The sequence below is a fragment of the Athene noctua genome, chromosome 3 (assembly GCF_965140245.1).
Source record: "Athene noctua chromosome 3, bAthNoc1.hap1.1, whole genome shotgun sequence".
Lineage (NCBI taxonomy): Eukaryota > Metazoa > Chordata > Aves > Strigiformes > Strigidae > Athene > Athene noctua.
The window spans coordinates 19,670,919-19,698,469 of record NC_134039.1 but is presented as its reverse complement, the minus strand read 5'-3'; the positions used below and the strand labels follow the sequence as shown (position 1 = coordinate 19,698,469).

At 39.4% G+C, this 27,551-nt stretch overlaps 1 protein-coding gene across 7 annotated transcripts in view; it reads right to left on the bottom strand.

Moving 5' to 3' along the window:
* Nucleotides 1–27,551, bottom strand: part of CALD1 (caldesmon 1) — a 200,606-nt gene that overhangs the window by 112,104 nt on the left and 60,951 nt on the right. For 6 of the 7 annotated variants that reach the window (XR_012633385.1, XR_012633386.1, XM_074902189.1 and 3 more), the window contains exon 2: nt 5,026–5,119. The exons of the other annotated variant lie outside the window; for it this stretch is intronic. The gene's annotated coding sequence lies outside the window, so the exon portion shown is untranslated. The remainder of the gene's footprint in view (nt 1–5,025; nt 5,120–27,551) is intronic. 7 annotated transcript variants of the gene reach the window in all.

Below are 27,551 nucleotides of genomic sequence, written 5' to 3'. Positions count from 1 at the left end.
TCTGGTATACCTGTGTTTGTGTCAGGACTACTCTGCTGTCTCAATAAATTTTACTTAGTTAACACTGATTGTTAGTTTGTTAAAGACTATGTAGACTTAGTTTGTATGGAATAAAAAACCCTGAAAACTCTGGTAAGAAAAAAAAAAACACCCAAACAACAACAAAACCAGAACTTTGAGATTTGTGGTTTCTTTTTGGCAGACTTTTCTCAGGTTTTGCTGTTCAGTATTTTCTTTGTACTTGTAAGGAAAATAGCACTTAGATTATCCTTAGTTTTAACACAAGGCAAAAACATGACAGAGATTTGTTTTTCAGTGATAAAACTAGCAAAAATAGAACACTTAAGATAACCCTGTATTTGAAAAACATCAGTAAAAAGCCCTCCGAGCTCCATGAACATGTTGCACACTGCACATGTCACATAACCAAGGACTACGATTTTTTGCCTGAGGCTCCCACATTTAACAAAGGGAAACACTGCTTTCAACAAAAGATGCTATTCTAGTTATGTGCCCTTTTACCCTGTCAGAGAAACAGCTGGTAACATAAAGTCACAGCTAATTTATATCATGTCTGCACTAACAGTCAGATTCAGTTTGTATCAAACTTTCGAAGTTGGACTTAATACCAGTTGATGGATGACAGCTTTTCTTGCCTCCCCCTTCTCAAAACACATTTAAACACTGCCTCCCAGATAAATAAAAAAAAAATATTAAATACAAATTGAATCTTTATATGACCAGAATATATGAAAATGTTTAAAACCAGTACATTAAAAAAAAAAAAAATCCGGAAGAAGGACAAGAAAATTACACCAACAATTTTGAAGTTCTGTGACAAATAAATAGTGCTTTAAGACAGGCATATGGGTACCAAACAGAGTGGAAAAGAATTTTCTCTTAAAAAGAAAAAGAAAAAAAACCCCTATAACTTACTTGTCTCAGGTAATCTCTTGCAGTTTGGGGTATCTGTTCTCCTAAAAAAAAATTCAGTCTGCTGCAGGAACTTTAAGGGCTTTTTCAAGGTCAGCACTCAACAATTTAGGGAAGAACAACTGAACTTTTTTTTTTTTTCTAAAAAAAGGGACCTGTTTCTCATTTCTGCTATTAAATGTCATCTACTTTCATTTTAAGATACCCGAAGAAGAATGCCTGAACTGCATAAAGGGACTTTAGTGAAAGTGAGTGTCAGGCCAAAGACTTAACAGCTCCAAACCCGCAGTGCTTGTGTGAGAAAGAGCCACAAAGATTAAGCTCTTCTTGGAAAACAGGCATTGGTGAACTTCCAGAGACTGGGAGTTCAAGCTCACAGTTCAGAAAAACATCTAACAGTGCTGGTGTGCTTCTGAAGCTACCCTCCACAGCACCTGAGTCTACAACATGAGCTGGAGACGACATTCTTTTGAGATTTCAGCTATTTCCCACTTCCAGATGATCTAGAAGTATTTGACCAAGGCTCCTTCATCTCCCGATCTGAAAGCATCACTGAAATGCAAGAAAGGGAAATCCCACAACATCCTGGAAAGTAGGGAATTTAAAAAAAAATAAAAAATTAATGTTGCACAGTATAATGATTATCAGGGTTCTGAATAATTGGCCCCATTTGTCAGAAAGACATCGGTTTTGCTCAGTAAACTTACATACACCAAATGAACAACATCCCTGGGAAGGTCAAAGCAGCAGTATCAGTAATGCAGTTTTAAAGTGACAGGAGAGCTTATTGTGATGGAGATGAAAAAGAGCAGTTGGCAATGAAGACTGAAGAATCCCAGCTCCCAGCCTATCTCTCCCTCAATGCATGCATTTCCTGCCTTAGAAGGTTAATATTGCACAGAAGATAGTAAGATACAGCTTCTGCTGTGCCTAAGCTGTGCTTGGCACTGCTCTCTGATGGACTCCTTGCCAGCAAACAGAGCCAAAGCGCAGCATGATCCTGCCACATCCTCTCCAGCGAGCTATAACTGCTCTCTACCTACTGGGAAGATGCAGATAATCAACTCCACTCCCTTCACTCCAAACACAGCAGTGGCTCTGCCCCTACATATGATCCTTGTGCTTGTTCAGATTTTATTTAAAAAAAAAAAAAAGTTCTTAAACCTCTGTCTGGCAAGGCATGGTTTATTAGAAGCAGATTTCTCTTCAACTACTTAGTGTGTCAGTTTTACAATTCCTAGGTGGTATAATTCCTGGAAAATAAAAAATGTTCGTCATCCAAAATTTTGGATGAGTCACAGAAGGTTTACTTGTTTTGCTTCACCCTTAAATGAAGCATAACTTTCTATATCTAAATGATTCTCTGGTTTTCTTTGTTTCAGCTGACTGTTCGCTCCAAATTTCTTATAAGCAGTAAGACTTTTCTAGCAAATGACACCCACCAATTGGTCTTGGCAGCCAAAGGCAGCCATCACATTTTCATGGGATTGTGAATTGCATCAGAAAGAACACATTAGTACTTCCCAAGCTTGATCCCCAGATACTAAACTAAACAAAACTCCAAACAGTTGTCTTTAACACCTCTTCAGGAATGCAGCATAACACAAAACCCACCAGGTTCTCATCTCTCACAAAAGAACTTTACCAAAAAGTGCCCCAGCTGCTTGTAGAGGTCACCTGAAGTCCCAGAAACTACATGGAAACTCAGGCAAGATTGAGTGCTGCACCTCCTTTTCCAAGCAACAGAGACGACAGACGAGAGAAGGAAGACACTACGCTCATCTTAGTTTAATTCATCACAATAAAGCCATAGAAAAACATTTTCAGAGACTCTACAGAAATTCTTGAATATTTAAAACTTATCAAAACCCTTCTTACAAAGTGTTTCCTAATTGCAAAGTTTGACTTTTAACAAAATGTACGTTTCCAAGGAAGATAAAAAACAATCACCACTAGGCCAGTGACTTTCAACCTTAGCCTTATAGGGTATCACTTACTTTTAAAAGTAATTTATATAAGGATGGCTCAGATTGTCTTCCAAAGTTCAATTTGGCTGTATTCAAGGACTAAGAGTTACAGGACTGTCACGACAATACTAAACTATATTACTGCTTTTTGTACTCAGAGAGATGTGCCTTGTTTCCAGTACTTTACGGAGTTAATGCTTGTTTTTTCCTTTCCAAATGAGTGTATTGGTCCACACCATTTGTTTCAATGATTTTCCAAAGGCAATTAATGACCTTTTCCATGGTATTTTAATTCATGTCCCTAAAGACCATCCTCCTATTCCACCAGCTTTACTATGTGAAAGAGGAGGCTAACTGTGGAAGGTATTAGATTTTGCCTTTCCTTTTTCCTAACAAAATTCTTTCACCACTTTCACAAGTGCTGTGCAAGCACCATGGGGACTTCAGCATGAGACAGATGATACTCGCCCTGTATACAACACTTGAAATAGATGAATGAGTCTCTGAAGGACAGATTTTCAGATACAATTTATACATCAAAATAAGGCACCAACTAAGAAATACACTGAGGCACAGTCTCAGTTTTGAGGGACTGAAGTGTCTTCTGTCAACACCACAGTCTGCAAGGTCAGACATATCTACAAATACAACTCCAGTTGCTGGGCTGACAGAAAAACCTCTGGAGGGCAGTCACTGCTCTCTTTGAATATCCTATCCCAAGCAGAGAAGGAGAGCACTTGCATTTCTGATCCCATGTGCTTTTGGATAGTATGGCCTCCCTCTCCTTGGGTCAAATTTTTAAGGAATTTAGGTACTTCATAAATGCACTGCCCAAGGAAGCACATGGGAACTTATATTCAGTTATCTCACTAGAAAAAGTGCTTCATGGGAGATATTAGAACATATAGGCTTGTTCTGAATCAGAAGGAAATCCTAATTTTGGAATATCAACATTTTCTACAAACTGGAAATCCCAGATTTTGGGGGAGTATTTAGGACTGAAGCCAGACATGAAGGCTCAAAGTTAATGCAGAACTCCAAAACAGCAATCAGGGCAGAGAACCACCTGCAACAATTATCAGCCCGTTCAGCCCTTGCACAAACCTTCTCAAAAGTGTAGACAAATTTAAATTCACTTTCCCAGAGATGATGATAAAACCAGCTAAAACGGGCCCAGACCCAACATTCCTGATGGGGTAAGGCTGCTGGAGATGAAAGGCGATGCAACCAGTGTTCAACCTTCTGCCACGTCTGTCTCCTCCTCAATGGAGCAGAGGTGTATGGGAGGTCCAGGCACACAGAGAACATGGTCACTCATCAGTGAGAGTAATCAGCTTGCTGTACCCTGAATTAACTGAAGATGATGGCATATATGGGAGTTGCCTTGACCCTGGTGCAGTATTTCTGACCCCATCAGTTAGCTCTCATAGGCACTACTTAAACTTAGAGCTAGTCCTCAGTTTGTCTCCAGTCTGGAATTTCCATATATTCAGAGGCTGAAGCTTACACACATTATAAACACTTCCTTTAAATGGTTTGTGAGCCTTCACCTGTTCTGACGGCGAAAGAACAATGTTTGTAAAAAATGTCTGTCTTACAAGTTGTAAATAATCAGTGAACACAGTTACTTGGACTCTCAAGAGACTCCTCAGAGCCTGCTTGCTCTGAAAAGAACAGAAGACACAACAGGACAGTAACATGATCTTCACATAAGGAAATATAATTTAAGACTCCCACTGCAAGCAAAAAAATTTGCTGAAATCCAGCAGAAAAATATAGTTGTTAAAAAATGGTCATACACCCACAAAATGATTAAGGTAAAATTCAAAGGTTTTGATTTGAAAATAAAATTCAAGATAAAATCCTTTAAATCTACTATCAGTTCTGGAGATAGTAATCTCTGGTGACCATTATCCCAGAGGAATAGAAGTCAAGGGTCTGACTGCAGGGCTATTCACTGATTTTCAGAGGGATTTGGTTCAAACCCCAAAGAAGCAAGCAAGCAAACAGGAGGAAAAAAAAAAAATCCAATATAAAAGCCTCAATACAAAACAACCCAATATAGAAGAACCTTCTGAATTCCACAGGCAAGGAAATGTGAGGTAACTACTTTGATCATACTCACAGGAAGGCAATCAGAGGAAATATTCTGAGCCTTTCAGCAACAGACCAGCTGCTGATGAATTCAAAATGATGACTCCAATAAATAGAGGAGATCACTACAGAAATAGAAAATAAAGAACATTGTTTAGCAATGGCATCGTTATTGTGCATTCTTATTTTTTCTTTGGTAAAGTCTTCTTTAACAACACCCCTACAAAGGTTTTTTAAAGTATGGAATAAAACAGAGAAAATTTGCAAGAGACCAACAAAACTCACTATTAACAGCTATATAAATTAGAGTTTGACAAAGCAGTCTGATTTCTCGAAATCTCTCAACAAAGTCACTCACTAAAATCTCTTTAAGAAGTGAAGCTGACACAGGCTAAGATGAATATTCTCTTGTGATTAGAAAGAGATGAAGCAAAGCATCAGACCAGTGATGAGTTTTAATTAGAGAAAGGTTTCCACATTACTGAGGTTTCCAGCATACCTCCCTAAGGGTTTCTCCTGAGACCTGTAGTATTCAACATATCCATAAAAGCGCTCTATAAAAGCAGTTGAACAGTGACAAGACAAAGTCTGTAGAAGATACAAAACTATTCATTATAATTTAAAGTTAATATAAAGAACTGGGGAAAGAGTTCATAGTAATGAATTTCTATAGGCAGACTGAATTCAGTGTTCATAAGTAAAGGTGCAGGGGAAAAAACCCTTATATCTGTATACACACAGTAATCAACTCTAAATAAGCCAATAACCCTCAGGAAAGACATCTTGGAGTCTGAGGAAGAGCTCTCTGAAAATATTATTTGACTAAGCAGCAGTTGTTAAAAGGCAAGTTAAGAATCATTAGGGAAAAATCTAGCTTCTGTCTAGGTCACACGTATAAATACATGGTATACCTACATTCTGTTTTACATTAAGTTCTGGCTATCCTTTCTATAAGAAAAGCCTCAGATAGAATACTGACCTAGATGGATCCTTGCTCTGAGCCAGCATGACAACAATTCTTTAAATGTCAATTCAGAGAGCAGAACAAATGAGCTGCCACCCTTATACAATGACAGAAATTGTAGGTGATCTAGTACGAATGCGTAATGGATACCAGGAAACACAGTAAGAATGAGCTTCATTGGAAGGGGTTATTTTTTTTCTTAAAGACTCGCTCTCCATTCAGCTACCACTTGGTAGTATACAGGCCCACCAGAGTAAAAGTAAAAACTGTAAGTTTTCTTCAGAGGGCCTCACATGGTCCATTTTCTTTAGACCCAAGGACCTTCATACATAATATCCTGGTGCCAACAGAGGAAATAGATTATTTAAAAATCACTGAAGTCTATTTTAAGTAATTCACGATCATAGTGTGGGACCATGATTTGTATTAATTGCTGGTTATTTCCTAGAAACTCATGGACTTTTGAGGACTCTTGATGTATCTAAATGACTATTCAGCAATTTCAAAAACAATTTTACAGTCTGATCTCTAGGTTTTATAGACACCTCCCAGTGATTTATATTATTGAAAACTCTGGGGTGGCCAAAGCCAAGATGATGATTCATTCCAGTAGAAGTTTCAGTATTAGATTCAAGAGAGATCTCAATCCCGTTTTGTTGCTTAACGTTACTATGTGTGTATCACATAGCAGAAAAGAACAGTGGAAGAGGACATCCCTAATCATCAAGGTCTGAAAAAAAACAACAAAGAGCTTCAAATCATCCACCTCTTACTGGTTACTCCTGCTTACAGCTAGCGCAGATTGGGCTCTGTCAGTCCACAGAGCTCCAACTCATGAATAGCATGAAAGTTCTTTCAGGTCACTGAATTCATTCAAACTTTTTCACTAACCTGAAAAGCTGACGTTGCCCATTTATAGTTTTTAGTGTGTCCTACTTGACTCTCAGTAGGCATAACTTCATGACATTCAGATTATGCATTAGGAGGATCCTGGGTCTAAAAGTCTTTTTCCACTTCAGACCATTTGCTCTCTTTCAATCTCTTCAAGATTTTTTAAAAAATGGAGACAACTCCCAAAAGAGTTTCATTTTCTTTCCCACAGTCACAAAGCCCTCTTCTGCTATTCTCCTTCCATCTGCGCTGTCCTAAAGCAACATTTTTCTGAATTGAGATCAATGTAATTAATAAATAAAATGACGGAAATACACTCTCTCACTATTTGCTATCTGAAAGAACATCTACACATCACAATTCCATTGTGAGCTGACTATGAAGGACTAAGAACAATTTAATGAACAGGAAATTTCCATACAATTTAAGCATGAAGGAAGTTCAGGTCCAGGCTGAAAACCAGACTCCATAAATCTAAACCTTCCAATCCAGAAATATTACTAGGGTTTGGACACGTTTTGGGCTGTAATCTTCAGTGGTAAAATTGGCACAGTTTTTACTGATTCTTCAGTCCTTCGAATTCCCCTGACCATAAACATTGGGTTCCTGTTCTGCTCTCATTCACACAATGGCATTTACAGCATCGCAGACCTAGGCACACACCCAGCACCGCACATTCAAGCACACAGTGGAACTCAGTTTCCAGATAACATTGGTACTAGATTCTCAGCTAGTGTAAATTAATTTATATTTAAATTATTTAATGTCTATTAAAAGTAATTTTAATAACAGAAGTGCTTTTATCAGAAGTACTTTATGTCACAAGAAATGAAGAAGTTGTTACTATCTTGATTACAGAAACTAGGGAAACTAAATTGTATCTAAGGTCATTCAGAAGTTGACCTGTGACATATAAATGTGGCTTCTTGATTGAAACTATATGCGTGCACACACAAAGGTAAGCCTAGTTTCACTCCCCTCTAGTCTGTTAATGAATTTGGTTCTATTATACCAGGTAGCTTTGAATGAAAACAAAGTTGTGGAGCCCAGTTACCGAAAATATGTGCTGCTCCATTTTATCCAACAGCTGAACAGATAGGCCTCTGACAGGGTTCAGATCTCATCTCTTCTTGCAGGACACTAGCACTAGGATGTTCTTCCACATCCTTTCCTATCAGTGCTGGTGCTAAGAGTATTCAGGGAACTCTAACACACTAGATAAAGGTCCATCTAGCTCTGTATCCTGTGCTCCAGCAGTGGCAAATATCAGATGTTTAGGGTAGAACGGAAAGCATATAACAATGTTTCCCACAAATACTCTAAACCAGCTTGTGACTTCCAGAATGCCTGAGTCAAAGGTGGAATCTCTGTATTTACTGATCTCCATGGCAGCTTTTTTCCATTATTATTTCCAGTAGCTGCCAACCCTTAGCAAAATCCCACAACAGAGAGTCCCACAACTTAATTACGTGCTATGTGAAGATATAGTTCATTTTGGACAAATAATTAAACCTTCAGACTAACACTAGGACTCAGCTATGCCACTTCCCAGCTGAAGGCTCACTCACCTCATGCACAGTTAGGTGTGATATGCACATAGGAAGTATTCCTCATTTCATCACATATAATGGAACAATCCCAAATTATCCAACAGCAAGGTGGTTAACAAGCTGTTTTGGAAATAGCAGACCTGGGTTTAAGTCCCAATTACATATTTAATCATTTAGGAAAGCGAAATATCAGTAGAAGAGAGTGGGAGCACTATAAAGAATAGTGGGAGAGTATACTTTACAATTCTTTTGGACAAAGGAGGTAACCCAGACTAGCTACTCAGTTCCAAGTTAGTAATCTATTACATAAAAGAAGGATTCCTCCTCCAGTCTTTAAAAATAGAAAATCCTTTCACAGAATCACAGAACAGTTCAGGTTGGAAGACACCTCTCGAGAGCATCTAGCCCAACTCCCTGCTCAAAGCAGACTTCCCAGGATCATGTCCAGTTGGGGTTTGAATATCTCCAAATAGGGAGACTCCACAGCCCCCCTGCAAAATCTGTTCCAGTGTTGATCACTTACAGTAATAAAGTTTTTCCCTACATTTAAATTGAATTTTCTGTATTTCAATTTGAGTCTGGTTCTGTCTTTTATGTCATCATCCCTCCCCCCTCCCCTAGTCAGTGTGTGATAGCTATAGAGTGTCTGTTAAACTTTAATCTCATTCCAGTTACAGCTAGGAATTTTTACCCATAGATTTCAGTATTGGTTATTGTGCAAATTAGTTTTGGTTGAGTCATGAAAATGAGAGCAGGAAACCACATTTTAAAAAAATGGTCTAGATGAAGTATTTCTTTGTTTACCCATTTCTTCCAGATGTCCTTTTCTCCTTTTGATTTTTAGGTTGTCAGGGTTGCCACATAGTTTACTCCCTTATTAAGACATTACAGAGGAAGCACTTAAATAAAACTTTTCAACTTCTCCTCAAATGTGATATGTGCACAAAGAAGGGTTTTCATTACAGTGTTTGGCAAACAAGCATTGCCAACAGAAGAGGGGAACAGGAAGCCTTGAACTCATCCATTACTATCTAAACAGGTACCCAAATAATTTGTTTTCTAGGATAACCTAAAAACGGGAGGTGCGTTGTCTCCTGTGAACTGCTCACCTAACCACTTACAAGAAGCTTGTCAGTACGAAACATCAGCATTCATAAAAACACCTCTCATGCAGAAATACACTTAAGCTAGAGTTTAATTTAGAAACTTAATTAAAACCCATTAACTTCAGGCTAAGAACACATTTACATGCTCTGCTGAACACTGACAGTTTGTTATACCTGAGCTCTACTTCCCACAGGGATGCAGCCATCTCCTAGTTATCAATTTTTCTGTCAGTGGTAGGAGTGCAATATTATCACCAAGCACCAGCTTTCTGGGTGCTATACAAACAGTAGCACAAAAAGGTAGTTCTTATTCCCAACGAGTTTATTATCCAGGTACAAAAGGGATGAAGCTACACATTATAAACTCCTGATCTAATAGCTATTCTCAATGAGCTTAACATAACATTATGTTAAATATGTTATTATGGTATTAAAGAAAGGGTTTAGAATTCAAGTGCCATCTTAATCTCAGTTGAAGAATAACCATTAAGGCACAGCCCAAAGGTCTTCAAGAAATACTTTCATCTTTCAAATGCTTAGCCACGTGTATATACCATTGTTACTTTTCAGATGTTATGAAGCCCTTGGACCATTACAACTTCATCTTTCTGTGGCCTCATCTGACGAGGATTTCAATGATGCAGAAAGGTATCAGTAAGTACAGATTCATAAGGAGAATGTGAGCTGTAGGAAAAAGGTTCCCACCCCATCATATTTTCTGGTTGAACCACACAAGCTGCATTACATACAGGGCTGATAGTCCTGATTGTCCAGATGTGGTCAGAGTCTGGAGGTAAAGAGTCAGGGAGAGGAAAAGCATGCCATCCGCAGTGCCTCTTCCAGCCCAGCTGCAGAATATATTGGAGATCTGAAGAGCATGAAGGCAAGAAATCCTTCTCTGACATGCACCCACTCTTTACAGTTCAACTACTTGGGGCCCCACTGGACCTCACTTTCAATCCACTCCCAATGCCATGGTCATAGCAGCACACAGAATGGTTTTCCAGAGCACGACTTGAGGGCATCCTGATCACACCCTACCCCACGTACTAAGCTGCTCAACAAATGTTCTTAATTACAAATTTCAATCAGAGATCATAATCACAATCGGTCTTTAAAATAATGTGAAACAGCCATACACATTAAGGGAGAAAATCTGTGAAGAAGTATCTATATCTTCACTTCAGCCAATCTGCTAATACCCTTCTAAAGAGCAACTCACCTGACCTACAAAGATTCAGAAAATGGCATATTTCTTCTCCACCATCTTAAAATACCAGTCATCTTGGCACTGACCTCAGTAGTAGAGAACTATAATACTTTGGAGAACAGTCACTCCTCTCACATGCACAATGATACTCCCTCAATAAAGCAAACATTTTTTGGAGATGACTCTCCTACATACAGGCACGTCTTGACATGAAACAGGAGAGAAAGAACACTGCTTACTGAGCTTAAACACAACCAAAAGGAGGACTAGACACAGCTCATACCAAGTGGAAGTAGACTGCAAGATCTTTGGTTATTCTTGAAAGTAGAGGCTAAGAATTAAGTAAAATATGTGAGCATCTGAGCAGATGTGGGCTGGAACATCATCCTCAGCCATGCATATATAGCACTTGCTTCCTTCTTTGGCCACATTCATGCTACTAAGCAGAAACCATTTGCTAACCACGAAGCAGTGGCATTCACATTAGCAGAAAACCACATTCCTCGTCCCTTCCTGCATTGATCAGCAGTTGCTGCCCACAGGAATAAACAGAGGGCCGTGTTCTTCACTTGCTCCGTGCAGGGCCTGCTGTTCTCACATGGGCATCAGTGGTGAAAAGAACAGGCCAAGCCTTTTCCAGAGTAGCCATTTGTCCTCATGTAAATTTATCTCCGTAATAGAGCATCGACATGCACAGCAAGGAAAAGACAATTCAAGGTGGGTTTTCCCCTTTCAAATTGTGATCTTGAAGAATGAACATTTTATAGTTCAAAAAAACCCCCTTGCCTTATCCCTTTTCAATAATCTGGAGACTGAACATAAGCCCTGATACATCGCCAGCAGTGGATACAGGCATGTCTGCTACAGAACATACTACTGAAGGAAACCATTTACTGCTAATAAGAAGTTCCAAATTCCTTGCAAATTCATTGTCCCTTTCCAAAAAGGGTTACAGAAATCTTAGAGTTCTACTCCAAATTATTAATAATCCATAAAGACTACTGCATAATAATTCAAAACCTAGTCACTTGCAATGGACAGCAGATGGAAACTGGCTGCTTTAAAGCATATTTTGACAGCTGCTAGCATCATTCAACATGAGAAATGAAAGCATTTGTTCAAAACAAGCAGAGTAGGGCAGCTAAAATAAGTGTAATAACAAAAAGATTGTCTCTTGTAAAAGATCTGATTCTCTTCTCTCCTGTGTCATCTTCAGTTATTGAATGTAAACACACTGCTGGGATGGGTGTTAGGAGAGAGGGAGCTGCAGGGAAAATTCTGTGAGCTATGTCTTTTTCAGCGAAGATTGATTAATGGTGTTTCTGAGGAGAATTCTGATTGACAGGATTAGTGCCATCACTAAAAGATACTATTTGTGGATCCTGGAGCTCACAGCTCCCGTAAGAACAAAGCAATTTAGATAAAGAGTATTGTACAAATGAAGGCATACCCTCAGCAGGGAAGGTTCATGTGAACCTCTTCTGTGGCTTCCCTTCACATGGGTTTATCCATGGAGTTGGGACAGCAGAAAGTCCCTGGAGAACACCTTCCTCTGGGTGCAGAAGGTTTGATTCAAGTTTTCTAGGTTAGTCTTTGGGGAATGTTTCTATAATGAGACAAAATGAAACTCTCAGAATGAATGTTCCCAAACTTCATGGAGAGGAACATTTGGTTCCACTTTCTTTCATTTGGGATTTATTTCAGGTTTGTACTGAATACCTTTTTCTTTTAGTTTTCCAATTCATACCATCTTCCTACTTATAAAATCCAGTTTCCTCCTAGTAGCACTCAACACAAAACACAATTTCACTGTTCTAATGTCTTATATGAACTTGGGACAAATTATTAAACTGACCACAAGCATTTAATTTTGTTTGATTATTGTTAAATCTTTAAGTACCAACCCAAGCAAGCCATCTTTTAGAAGGGGTAAAGCATTGCATGCCAAAACAAGAAACTACAAATAAGCTAATAATGCTGCTCCATTTCAAAAGCAAGGACCACAGCACCCCAGTTCACACAGGAAGCACCCACCAGTTTGCTGAACCATCTCCCAGAAACTGTGAAATGGATGAAGAAAATAAGAAAAAAGGTGATTTTTTTTTTTTTAATTTTTTTTTTTTTTTTTTTCTGATTACTCCATCCCTCTCAGTCACCTTTCTCAGGCAGGGTAACAAAGTAATTCAGATACAGTGATTTCTTCCCAGCAATTTTCAGGTACCTCATCTGCATGATAACTTCACTTTCTTGCCCCATATTTTCCATGCTCTTCTCCTGCTTTCATATCCATCGTGCTTCTCCCACCGTACTGTTCTTCAGTTTCTCTGCCACTCACTCCTGCTCACACTCTTTCTACACCAGACTTTGACTATTTTCTTGCCCTGGATCCTATTGCCCCATTTCCTCCTACTACTTCTCGCTATCCTCCTGATACCTCTCAGTTTCTTATCTTGATCCCACAGTTCATCATGACAGAAACTATCACGTATGAAAGGTTAACATGACAAGCACCTTTTCTTAAGTAACATATGTATTCAGTCCCACCATGGTTATTTTGGATCAGGGAAAATATTTGCAAATTCTGAGGCAGAAATCAGAAATTAATGAGAAGTCTTGAATCATTTTTTAAGAACTCTCAAAGCAAACATCATAAGGCTCACAGCAGTATCACAACAGATGTCCACCATTCCATGTATTACGTTAGCTCCACCTTAGCCCAGGCTGGCATATACCATCTTATTTATATTTCACCTGTTTATGCATTGGAAGAGCAAACTGGTCCAAATAAAATAAGTGTCATCACAGAAGCTTTTCCAGAAATCTCCAGTCTCTCTCAAATCCTTTTTGGTGTTAAAAATGTTTGGATAACGTTATTTCTTCAGATTATTATCACTCATATGCATTTGTCCTTGCCTTTCTGGCTTCTGAGGCAAGATGAGCAGAGCTAAACTTCCACAGAGGAAAAATATCATAGTACACCAGAATGCTGCAACTTATTCAGGAATAACCAGTGCAAATAACTGGTTTTTAAAGTGATTATATTATATATAGAAAGCTTTCAAATCATGCATTGCAAAGACTGTCCCAGTAGTAACATTATTGGTGATTACTACATATAGTTATATATTCTTCCATGGTCTGGTACCAGTGACCCAATAAACCACTACTTTTATTCCAGCTACTAGATTTCTGTCTGGGAATAGCTCTACCTTTGATGCTGTCAGCTCCCACTCCTGCTGGCAATGTTTATAGTATGGATGACTGGTATGTGAACCTTTAAGGATACAGCATTACTGTCTCAACTTTAATTAGCTTAAAAATGCCTGCAGAAAGTGCCAGATACTCCTGAATACTCAAGGACCTCTAAATGTCCACACAAAACTTAAATTTTAGTCCACTCAGGAAACCAGATAGATTGTTACAGATGGACACCATCTTTTACATTATAGAAGTAATAGCTCTGTCACAACATGGATCATCACCATGATTTCTTCCTGTTTTGTCCCATGGATGGAGGAAATGAAGTTGCTGGAGAAGGTATGGCAAGCATGTGTATTTTCTAACTTTTCACCAAATGTGCAAACACAGAACTGGCAATTTACAATCCATTATCTAAAGAAAAACCACTAAGGATGCTTGTCAACCTTCAAATACTACCTATGTGCTCAGTGATACCTGAGCTTTGCCAAACCCACTCAATTTATTTTAATGAACTACAACCCATAAGTTTGATATGCAGTTTAAATCTCTCCTCACTTGGCAGCCATATAAACAGCAAGAAAAAAACATGAAAAAAAGTTATTCTGGTCCCACCTATTACTTTTCCAAGAGGAAGGGCATGCTCAGGTACTGTAGTTGAGAATTTAGATGACTGAGACCCAGCTACTTGTTTAGATTGTTAGCCGTGCTTTCAATGGAAGGAAATATTACATAAAATCCATGTAACACATACAAGCTAAGTGCAAATGATGAAAGAAATCAGCAAGGGAAAAGAGGCCAGAGCACTGTTGTGATGGAAGAATAGCAGCTGGGAAAACTGAAGTCAAACCAGCTATGTTATTTTTTAATTAAAAATAAACATGGGCTTTGTTGCCAAGGGATTGGTTAGCATTCCATTTAAACAGAAAAAAAAAAAAAAGTCATTTTGTTTTACTTCATTCTCATTCCCCTCCTAACCTCCCTCCCCTCTTCTGTCCCCTCTTTCCCGCCCCCCCCCCTCCAAAAAGTATTTATAGATTTTGCAGAAAAAACATGATCATAAAATTTAGGTCAGTATGCAGCACTACAGAAAGCCACCTATTTTTAAGGCATTCTCTTTCTCTCACATGAATGCCTCCTTGATTAAAAATAGTCATAGACTATAATTTTAATTTTGTTAATTATTTTATCTTCGCTGCTGACCTCCTTGCTAGCTATACAAGTATGCATGACTTCTCTGCCTGAGGCTGCATGCGTGTAAATGATACAGGCCCTCTCTGAACAGCCCTTTTAATGAAGGTTTCAGCAGACTCACACTAACCTTCCTAAGTTCAGCCTTGCTTCTCTTCAATCAAATACTACAGCAGCTTTTGTTCATGCACAGCAAGTCACGAGCCTAAGAGCTGTTCTGGAGTAGGACTTGCTTACATCTATCTGGGTCATTTCAGTTTGCATTTTAAAAGTCCATTTACAAAGGGAATAGATTATTTAATTATTCATTCAGTGCAAGACAACTCTAAAAAGGAAGAGTCCTGAACAGGAATAGTACAGTATAGGGCAGTCAACACACTCAGATTTTCACAAGAGAAAAACCCAACCTCCATCCCAGCTGCACAGAGTGGTATTTAAACTTTGAATCTTGCAAGACCTAGCCAATGGTTTAGACTGAAAGTGTCTCTCTGCTTTTCTATTTTATGAGGTCTTTTATGCATCCCATTGCATTTCCAGAAAGATTCTGAATATGTGAAAACATAAAGCTCTGGTCAGTATCTGCTGACTCGAATCCAGATTCTTCTAGTATCAGAATCTTCCATGGACTCCAGAGAAAATCTGGTTGGCCACAGAACATAAGGTTCGTTAACTAAATAGCCTAATGCATATTATTTGTGATGCAACAGTAGGCACAAGAGAAAGAGAATACTCGGTTGCCAAACATTTTTCTTTATGTTTTGCATATTTTTTGGAAGAGGAAAGAAAACCACATTCAGCAAAGCAATGAATGTATTCGTTTTGTCTCAAGAACATTGGCTCACAAAGAAATGTTGCTGCAACTAGTCAAGAGTTCAACTCATTGTTGCCCAAACCATATTAAAAAAAAAAAAAAATAAAATGCCTTTGGAACTGAAATGTTATTCCTTGTCTCAATCAAATGTAAACAATCCAACAGCTTAGTGACCAACTGTGCAACAGAGATTGACTTTTCTAGGTAATTGAGCATCAAAGCAGAGCTGAAACATTCTACGAACATTAATTATCTTTTGTGGCAACACAAAATTGGTTTCTGCAATAGAAAATAAAATAAAGGTGGCGGGGGGGGGGGGGCAGGAGGATAGCTTGACACTGGCAGAACCTAAACATGCTATGCTTCAGCCTCCTTGAGTTTTACACCAATTTCCATGTTAGAATTTAGTCGAATTAAACATGATTGGAGTAGTGGTTTTATCTTCCAGATGGTTACGTGCTGCTTGAGTCTAAGGGTTACACAAAAATAGAGAAATCAGAGAGGCTTCCCAGTTCAACTCTTCCTTTTCCAGATAAGGTGACTATCAAAACAGGAACTTCCTAATTCTGACTACTGAAGAGGATTCTACTATCCTTCCCACAGTATTTTTGCTTTTCTTCAAGGTCTGCAACAGCTCAATCTAAAAATCAAAACAAAGCAAAAGCTTTGTGAGGTTTGTTCCATTGCCTGTATAATGGCAGGGAGGTGCATACAAATCACGCAAATACGTAGGACAGGAAAACCAAACTGAAACTCAAATATATGGATGGAAGGAAGGTAAGAGATCCTGTCTAGTGGGAAAGAATTGTAATAAATCACTTTGAAATGCCATCAGCCTTTTTATTCAGATCAGTCATATCAGTGAAGAATAACTCAATGACTCTGCTGTGTTTTAAAAGGCTGAGAGCCTATTATCATCATATGAGAGTAGCACTATTTTGTCTTTTAAATCTCAGACCAAGAAGCCAGGCCACTGAAAGTGCAAGCTTTTGCCAAAATGAGCAAAACATTTAAGGCCATCCACATGTCCCATCTTCATCTGACAAACAGAAAATGGAATGCTATTTACAGCCCTTTGATATTTCTTTGTTTTCTCATGGGAAACTAGTTGATGTTGTCTATTGCCAGCTCCCATTGTTAACAACACTCATGGAGAGTTTATTAAGTTTATATCTTCATGCCATTTGTAAAAATCAACCTTTCTATAATGGTCACAGACTAATAAACAGGAAAGTGTCATATAGACATCGGGATTCATTCACTAAGTGGAATTCAAGAAGAGTGACACTTAAATTTTATGCATTTCTTGTTTTAAAACAGAAGTCTCTTGTCAGCCTCAAGATTTCTATGATCTTTAAGCTGTAGCAATATACAAAACTAAACAACAGTCTCCCACATCACTAATTTCTCCTACCACGTAATATACAAAACCACGGTTTAAAGAACATTCCTATTTGAATATGGTCCATCTTCCTTTCCTGGACCTGCTGAAAATCTGGAAATGAAATAGTTCACTTGTGAAATGAGTCCTAGCTTCATCCATTCAATGGATGCCAAGTTCAGAAAGCAGCTATTTCACCTGGAATGGCAGAGCCCTATACCATCAGTATAAGTGTCACATCATGACAATGACATGAAGTTAGCACCAGTTTAGTTTCATTTGTTTTTGATATAAGTCAGAGAAAGAAACTCTGGTCTCTACAGTCCCAATACTTTCAACACTATTAGACCACCCTACCTTTTACAACTTGCATCTGTTTTTTGCAGACTAAAAATAACATTACCACTGGTGGTTGAGTGAAAGAAGCTGACAGAAGGAGTAGCTATAGAAAGAAATCTGCCCTATGTGTTAGATAAGAAATACACCCAAAATACACAACACAGAGAAGAAAAGGGGATGTGGAAAATTAAAGCAATGGGAAAGAGAATGTTAAAAACTGAAGAAGAGCCACAGTGATACAGAAGCATCAAAGAATATTAAAAAGATAGGGCGAATGGTTGGCACTTAGGGAATGAGACCAACGTGAGAAATGGTTAGCAGGTACAGATTTAGCAATAGGCTTGAGCTAGGTCCATTACACTGGAGGCCCAAAGCAACTCTTACAGCTCCTCTAGTTTAAGGCTGGGGCTTGATGCAGCTGCATAGTGTGACATTCAAGACACCAGCATATTATTCTTTTATATTTATAGTATCCTCAGTGGTGCTTGTCCCCTTTACAGACACCAGAAAGGCAGATGATCTACACTGTCTGATTTTGCATCTAGAAAAGAGGTCCACACACCAACAAAGGAAGAATCTCTGTTGATTTACTGTCAGATAGGACTGCACAAAAAGCCTTATGATAACAAATACTTCATGCAGAAGGGCTCATTCTACCTCTTTCCAGAAACAGGAGATTAAAAATAGATAATCAAAGAAAAAAAAAAAAAAAAAGAAAACCAGGAAGGGTTGAGAAGTTAGAGGGCTAGTGTAGCAGCTCCAAGTCTGATCTACAAAACAACTTTTGTCAGAACAATTGGATTGTTCTCCTTCAAGCCATTCATCATCTTGGATATTTTTCTAATTTTGACTTCTAGCCGCTAGAGAGCAGAAACCTTCTAAATAATTATCATCTAGGGATTTCTCAGCTGGAATTTGGACTTGCCTACATAATTCCTCCAGACAGTGCTCCTTGACTTTTTCCCATAGACCTCACTATTGCAGTGCAATGCCTGGAATGCCAGCTCCATGCTGCAAAAATTAGCCTTCTGTGCAACAATGTCAAATTCAATCACTTGGCAGCAAGAGCGTGAAAACTAATTGTATGCTTCCATTTCTGTATTTAAGAGATAACTTGTTTCTAGGGTGAATTTGAAGGGGAAGGGGGCAACCAAATAAATAATCATGAGGTTTTCTAAGTGATGTTGGGTTAGCAGTCTCATAGCATGAAGTCTTTCACTGATCTAGAAAGCTGACAGAGTACAGTGAGGGCAGGGACAGCTATGTCAGCCCAGTTAGGCACAGACTGACTCCAAATTAATGTTTGGCTACTTTACATTTTTCATCCAGGGTGCCAGAGTGGCAAGTAGCTTTAGTGATCCTTCTAGTAGCAAATCCCTGATTCCATATACAGCATTGCCCTCCCCATATCTATGGGAAATAAAAAGATCTGCATCCCAGCATGAGAGTAACATGTTTGAAACCTGACACAAGGAATGCTTCAGGTAATACATTATCTCTTCCCCTGGCTAAGTTTGTATGGTTTCTTGCAATACACAAGCACAAATACATCTCTAATCACTTTTAGTCAGCATTCAACCACAGTAAATGTGGTTTATCTCTGTGGCATGCATATGATTGCCACTGTAATACTGAATGATTCAAAGTTTTCAATCTCACAACAAACTTATGAAGAACTGAGTATTTTCTTATTTTACAGTAGAGTGATTGTAACAAAGGGAAAATAAATAACTTGTACAGTCACAGACATGTTTGGGAATGAAGACTTTACATGGGGGCCTCCCAGTGCATCAGACAGTGGACCAGCTTTTTTTTGTTTTTCCCATTTGGTTTTCTTTACCCAGGGTGGGGGCAAGGGAGGGAGAAGCAGCTTTCTCTGAAAGAAACAAATACTTCATTTCCTAGAAACGCAAAACTGTTTCCTGTCAAATTCTGTCAGTGGTATGGTCTGAAAAGGGAGAGGGCAGTGACAAATGCGGCAGAAGCTGAGAAACCGGTGTCTTCTCTAGAAATCATAATTCTGTTGCTGTTGGCTTCCTTGTTTGAGTCAAAACGACCAAAGCACACACTTCACACAGATTGAAGTGCATCTTCACACATCCATAAATGACATCCAAACCATTAAAAACAATGGGAGGAGGACAAAGGAGAAAAGAGAGGAAGCTTCAGACAAGCCCCAAGTACTGTCATGTTCTAAGCATACAAAACAGCAGCAGCACTGGAACTGCAAGTAGAATCACCTGTGCTTGGTAATTGACCAAACATCTATGAAGATCATGCATGGTTAAAAATCTCTATATAGTTAACATAGAGCCTGTGATTTATCAATCCCCAAACTGTGCAACATTGTTACTTCAAGACAGATCTAATAGAACTTCAGACAGACATACATGAGAAAGCTGAAAGATTGTCTATAATCAAAAATTTCTATGTCACAGCCTTAAGGGTCCTTTCCTCACTGGGATTCTCGAAATCAGGACACAAAGCTTTAAAAGTATCCATTTATCTACTTTCTTCATCCTTTTAAAGAGGAAGATATTCCATGTGTGCATTCAGAAGTGGTATGTGATATGAACATCTACACTCTGACATCAAATCTCAAGTCTTCTTGAACTATTTGCGCTGCTTCCATGAGGTGTCCATGGCGTAAGACTCATGAGCAGACCAACCAACTGCAAACCAAGCTCTCCCAGTTTTAGGACCAACACTTATAAAAATTACTTCATTTTCAGAGGTGCAGAGTTCTCTGTGGATTGATTTGTCACAGTTTTCAAATACCTGCCTCAATACAAAGACTGTTTGGTCATACAGAGCAGTCATATTACTGTTTGCTCTCTTCTGGTGCCCTGAACATCACCTCCCTGGTAACATGTCCACAGCCAAGTAATTATGGACCACACCATTAAAGTAAACTCTCTTGCTAGAGAAAAAAACAAAACAACAAACCAAACCTACATAAAATTTCACCAGTTCAATCTTGCCTTTACAACTGCAGCCTTTGGCTGATATGCAAACAGCTTCTTCTAGGAAGAGAAAGCTGCACTACTTCAATACGGTACAATTCTGAACAGATGCAGCTAAGTCCTTACAAATCCCTAGGTAGACATAGTTATTTCAGTTTGAGAGCTTAGACCGTGACTGAAAGTCCAAACACTTTGAAGATGACATAAATCAAAGTAGCCTCTCCTTCAACGTTGTGATTTCCCCTTCTTGGAGTTCCTTCCACTTGGAGAGAATGGATATAAATCAATCTCTCAAAGCAATACACACTGTTCACCAGATTGTGTGAAGTACCATTTTGGGTTTTTTTAAAGAGAGAAAAAGGAGCTTCTTTACTTGTGTCTGTCGGTACTGTTCAAAAATCTTGTTATAATGACATGGTGCTGGCTGATTACTTGACTGTAGAACATAGAAAGTCAGCTTCTTTCCAATTTAAATGCAAATAGAAACCTCAGCACTGTGGTATAAGGGAAGTGTGGTGACACATGACAAGTACTCTTGTACACACAAGCATGTGCCAACAGTGGGGTTTTCAGTACATTTTTGAGAATAAGACTATATGCTAAAAGGAAAGTAATTAGATTTCTGCCTCTGAACTTTCTGCTACTTCCCCACCATGCTCATTAGTGCAAACAGATTATTAGCTCTGTTCCTTTGGGGATATCTTTAGATGTCCCATGTGAAGGTGACCAGCCCAGCTACTTGATCAGAAGTCGCTTCAAGAATATGAGCAGTGAGATACAGCTGAAACACCGCTCAAGCCTTAACGACAAACAACCATGGCCATAGCTGCAGCTGGTCTCCCAGAAGAGGAGATCCTGGGACCACTTTGTATTAGAAAGGAACTAGAACACTGTGCCTGCTGGATTGGTCTGAAGGATGAGAACACCACTTTGATCTTCTTCATGCACTAGTTTTCCCCTACTCTTTCCTTTACTATGAAATAGCCAACACCATACAGACAATACAACATAAGAGGCTTGCCACATGCTTTGCACAGTCCAAAAACTGATTTTCAGCCTCCAGATTGTAAGTGAAATCTGTCTATAAGACATAACATGAGCTTCGTTTATATACTAGCATGCAAACTGGTGGCATGGTGCTTATGGTATGGTATTATAATATTCACTCCTAGTAACTAAGAGAGTAATCCCTGTTTATGCCTACAGATGGCTGAATCAAGTAATTAGACATTTTAAAGGAGACAAAAAGCACGGTAAACATTCATAGAATCATTTAGGTTGGAAAAGACCTTTAAGATCACTTATGGTGAATGGTTGAGTCCAACCACTTCAGAGTAAATACAGACAAACTCTCAATGTCAAGAGTTTCATTCTGGATGCAGGGTAATGTAATAAGAAGCAAAACACATATAACACTAATATTAAACATTAATAAACAAGCTACTAAGACTTATCAGGGTCTAGTCATAAGCAGCTTACAATGGAATAGAACATATTCTTAAACAGAAATCAGCATGTTAATGGGTTGTTAGTTGCCATGGCTAACAAGCAACACTAGTTTCCACTGGTATCTATAAGACAGATCGTTCATATCAGTAACTTGACTGTAACTTCTTGTGATCACTTACCAGTCCTTTATAAAATAAACTTGGTAGTGAAGTACTAAAGAGGTCTTAACAGAGCAGCTTTGATCACAGACCCTGGAAGAGGTTTCTTTGTTTGAAAATAGTCTATCGCCTTTAACAAAAACCTAAAAGAATTAGGTTTAGATAACCTAATTTTGAGCGTAACCAGTTATACTCATTTAAAGATGACATAACACTCCAAGCCTGGACAAATTAGTCTAATTTTTTTTAGATTATTTTGAATTCAGGAGAGTACAGGGAGTGTCTCAGCTTTAATAAGCCTTTTGACATTTTGACATTTGTTTCATAGAATATAACATTCACACAAAGAGATGGATTAAGAACTGGAAGAACTATCAGGCCCAGAGGGTTAAGATCAGTGTTACAAAACCTGATGTGAGGCCAGTTGCTAGTGGTGTACACCAGGGTCAACACTGGGACCAATACTGTGTAACATCCTCATTAATGACCTAGATGATGGAAGAGTCCACCCTCAGCAAGTTTGCAGACAATATAGAACTGGAAAGAGTGTTTGATGCTGCTTCAGAAGATCTTATCAAGCTGAAGAAATGGCCCAACAGGAACCTTATGAAGTTCAACTGAGAGACGTCATGGAGTCTCCATCCCTAGAAGTATTCAAAACCCAACTGGACATAAGCATGTGCAAGCTACTCTAGCTGACCCTGCTTTGAGCAGAATGGGGGTGAACTACAAAATCTCCAAGGACCCTTGCAACCTCACCTGTTCTGTGATTCTGCATTTACAGTACAGTTCTGCGATGACTATATACTGATATATCTTGCAGTATATGTAGCACAAAAATACACTGTGCAAACATACAAACCATGCTATCTTCCATAGTATAAAAGTACAAACAGGCCAGTTCTTTAGGTAATAACTACTGTGGAAACTAGTCCTATGTATTCCAATTTGCATCAGTTGAGGTTATGAACAATGCACATTAATAAGGTTTTGTTCTAAAGAATAAGTTTCAATGGTATCCTGATAAAAATACTCCTATCAGAACAATTATTTTTAACAACTCAGCATCTTACATAGAACTGCTCTAATTATTGCCTTAATCAACATCATAACTTACAATACAACTTGCAATTAACATATGGTAAATAGCATCTGCCAATTAGACTATCATGTGCACTGTACATCTGATTCCTGTTTTCACTGGAATGCAGCTATTTATGCTGGATCTTGTCCAGGGTCTCTGCTTTGGCCTCTAATGCTATTTGGATGAGCAACCCTCAACTATGTACTGCAGTTAAGGGGAAGACAAGATTCCTGCACATATGAATTAGGTCATAGATATGAACCTTGAAAGGAAGTTCATTAGTCATTTTTAGAGCTCCACTACTTTAAAGTAGAAGAAAATAAATCACAGAGCACATCCACTTCATCACTGCATACTGTCATCACAGACAGCAAAGTTAAATCTGTATTAATCACACATAGCCCGTTATTTCTCCTTTCGTTCCCTGTCTATCCTTTCCCTTTTCTTTTTTTGTTGAACTTCATAGCCCAGAAACAAATACAGGCATTTTATTTACTTATTCAAGATCATATCTCTGCTGTTGCTGAGTATCTTCTACAGATGGCTAAGGATTCACACTTTCTAACAATGCCTATAGTTGCTCAGTATCTGTCAGGGCTGGATGGTTTATCCTGAAAAATAATTAATCAATTTACTATTAATGATCGCTTTCTTCAGATATACCGCTTTCTTGGCAAGGATATGGATTTTACTGGAGCAACAAGTAGTGACTGCTTCAAAGTTCTATATACACATAGAATGATGCTCAGGCCCAGTCAGCATGGGTTTATGAAAGGCAGGTCCTGCTTGACAAACCTGATCTCCTTCTACGACACGGCAACCTGCTTATTGGATGAGGGAAAGGATGTGAATGTTGTCTACCTTGACTTCAGTAAGGTCTTTGACCCCATTTCCCACAGCATTCTCCTCGTGAAACTGGCTGCTTGTAGCTTGGATGGGCACACGCTTCGCTGGGTAAAAAACTGGCTGGATGGCCGGGCCCAAAGAAATGTGGTGAAAGAAGTTAAATCCGGTTGGCAGCTGGTTACAAGTGGCCCCCCCAGCGCTCGGTTTTGGGGCCACTCCTGTTTAACATCTTCACTGATGATCTAGACGAGGGGATCGAGTGCACCCTCAGTCAGTTTGCAGATGACACCAAGTTGGGTGGGAGTGTTGATCTGCTCGAGGGTAGGGAGGCTCTGCAGAGAGACCTGGACAGGCTGGAGCCATGGGCTGAGGCCAACTGGAGGAGTTTCAATAAGGCCAAATGCTGGGGGCTGCCCTTGGGCCACAACAACCCCCAGCAGCACTACAGGCTTGGGGAGGAGTGGCTGGAGAGCTGCCAGTCAGAGAGGACCTGGGGGTGTTGATTGACAGCTGGCTGAACAGGAGCCAGCAGTGTGCCCAGGTGGCCAAGAAGGCCAATGGCATCCTGGCTTGTGTCAGCAATAGCGTGGCCAGCAGGGACAGGGAAGGGATCTCACCCCTGCACTGGTGAGGACGCACCTCGATTCCTGTGTTCAGTTTTGGGCCCCTCACTACAAAAAGGACATTGAATGACTCGAGCGTGTCCAGAGAAGGGCAACGAAGCTGGTCAAGGGTCTGGAGCACAGGTCGTACGGGGAGCGGCTGAGGGAACTGGGGGTGTTTAGTCTGGAGAAGAGGAGGCTGAGGGGAGACCTCATCGCCCTCTACAGCTACCTGAAAGGAGGGTGAAGAGAGCTGGGTTTGAGCCTCTTTTACCTAGTAGTAAGCTAGAGGTAATGGACTCAAGCTGTGCCAGGGAAGGTTTAGACTGGATATTAGGAAGTATTTCTTTCCAGAAGGAGTTGTTAGGTGTTGGAATGGGCTGCCCAGGGAGGTGGTGGGGTCCCCATCCCTGGAGGTGTTTAAGAGTCAGGTTGACATAGCGTTGAGGGATATGGTGTAGTTGGGAACGGTCAGTGTTAGGTTAATGGTTGGACTAGATGATCTTCTAGGTCTTTTCTAACCTAGATGATTCTGTGATTCTGTAAAAGACTGACTTGCCCTGTGCAGTTTTGCACAGAGCCCACTGTGGATCTACAATACCCAAACACAGAGTGCTCTGCAAACCATAGAGCAGAGATATCAGGTGTGAAGCCCCCTAAACCTCTTGGACATTAAAAAAGCACAATGCAGCAAGAATTCTAAGCAACCACATGTTCAAAGCATGAAGGAAAACTGAGAACTATCTTAAAACTTCCATAAGTGTTGCTTTGACTTTCCAAAACCAAAACCATTCAAAGAACATGTTCCAAAATGAAAACAAAGCACAACAGAAAGAGTCTGTACTTTTACCTGCCTCAGTAACTCACGCTAGAGTGACAAAACAATCTTTATTAAAAAGATTGCACCACTAATGTGGATGACAATTCTATTTAGGGTTCCAGATGAAAAGCATACTAAGGAGACAGCCACTGCCACCATTATCAGTCAAACTACAGAAAACAGTTTAAGCCTTTGAAAGACACACTTTTACCAACAAAAGAGAAAACCATGACCTGAGCCTCAAGACAAGACTTATCTGCATAACTGCTGTGTGATTTGGTGAAAGGGTGTGGGCTGAGACCAGGGGCAGGGGTTTGCCTCAGTACTACTTCTTTCCCTGCTGCCCTCTGATTCTCATCTGGTCAGATTTTAAGTCTTTGAGGTATTAGAATGCTTTTCAACATAAACAGTGCTTGAGCTCCTCAAAAGTGCGGCATAAAACTATTAATTCATATAATAGAAAGTGTTTTGGTTTATTTTCTTTGGGATAGAGAAAATACTGATATAAAGTTAAAGAAAGCATACAAAACTTTCCACACTAATCTGTTGACTGCATGTTGCAGAGTTGAGTTCATTATGAGCAATGGAGGCCTTGCTTCAGTCTGAAAGGCAAAGCTCGGTTGTCATTTCCATCTATGTAACGTACACAGCAAAGGTTTACGTGCAACGTTCCATCACATGTTGTTCTTGCTGTCAAATATGGAAAGGGAAGAAAATGGAAACATGAATCAATTGAGTAATTTTCCTTCCCTCATACAACCTCAGGCTGAGATGATGTCAGATTTCACAAGCAAAACAAGTTTGAGTGACAGCTACATTTGAGAGGAGGGAATCTAAAGGAAACCTATGTTTATCAAAAAGTGGTGCTGACAGTTAAACAGGCAGCATCCCTACTGCAAAGTTTGTAATGAATCAAGGTCTTTGTGTGATACATGGCTGCCACTGCTAGGGAGCTTTGACTTTCATAGAACAGGGAAAAAAGTGCGTTCGGTCTGTACTCTCTCCCATGCTAATCAAATCCTGAAGGGACTAGAAGACTGGTTCCTTTTACTCTTAAAGTATCCAACCTTCTGATGATACATAAAAATCATATTGGTCTAGTAACTGCTGTAATGTCTGGTAGCTCTCAGTCATCTCTACTAAATTATGAATCATGTATGAATAAATGTAAGGGAAAAAAAAAATTCCTCAGGTCCCTTAGATTCTCTTACTGCAGCAGAAATGGTAAGGGTGGACATGGGGGCCAATTACGGTGGCATCATGCCAGTTGGTATGCTGCTTCTGCCAGGGAGTTGGATTGCATGCGTTTTGCACCAGACAAAGTGGACAAGACTGGGACGGAGATCATAAACCTCAGCCTTCTCCTTTCATCACCACTGAAAGTCCCACTGTAATTTTTCACAACAGTAGAAATGCTTGGGAGAATTAAATTCAAGTTTCCCTTATTCTACATCTCCTCTGTAAATTAAGAAGTGTGCATACCTATCTAGACTTACAAGATTCTGCATATCAGGATTCATCTGGCCATATCAGAACATAGCTCTGCTGCCTTCCCCTTTCCTCCACATAGTGAAGTGTGCTTTAGCAAAAACAGAAATTGGAGAGTTCAAAACAATCAAGTGGAAACAACTTTCCTATCATTTCACTCTCCTTGCTCCTGACTTGCTGCCATTTCACATGCCCTAATATTCCGCACAAAAGCCTCCATTTGAGGTAGGATTTGAAGAGGATGAGGGAAAGGGGGCAGAGGGAAAAACTGACCCATTTTTTCCCCTTGCATATGACTTTTCAGAAAGACAGGTGAGGAAGGTACATGGCACCTTAGCTGATGTATTAGCTACTCCTGTCATTTCAGGGTAATCTTAGACTTAGAAAGAAATGTGGCAAGCTTGAACCACATTAAAGCCCTGATTTAGCCAAGTGCTTTGAAACACATGCTTGCAGTTAAACTTGTGCCTAAATGCTTTGTTGAATTAGGACCTATGTTGGTAAAA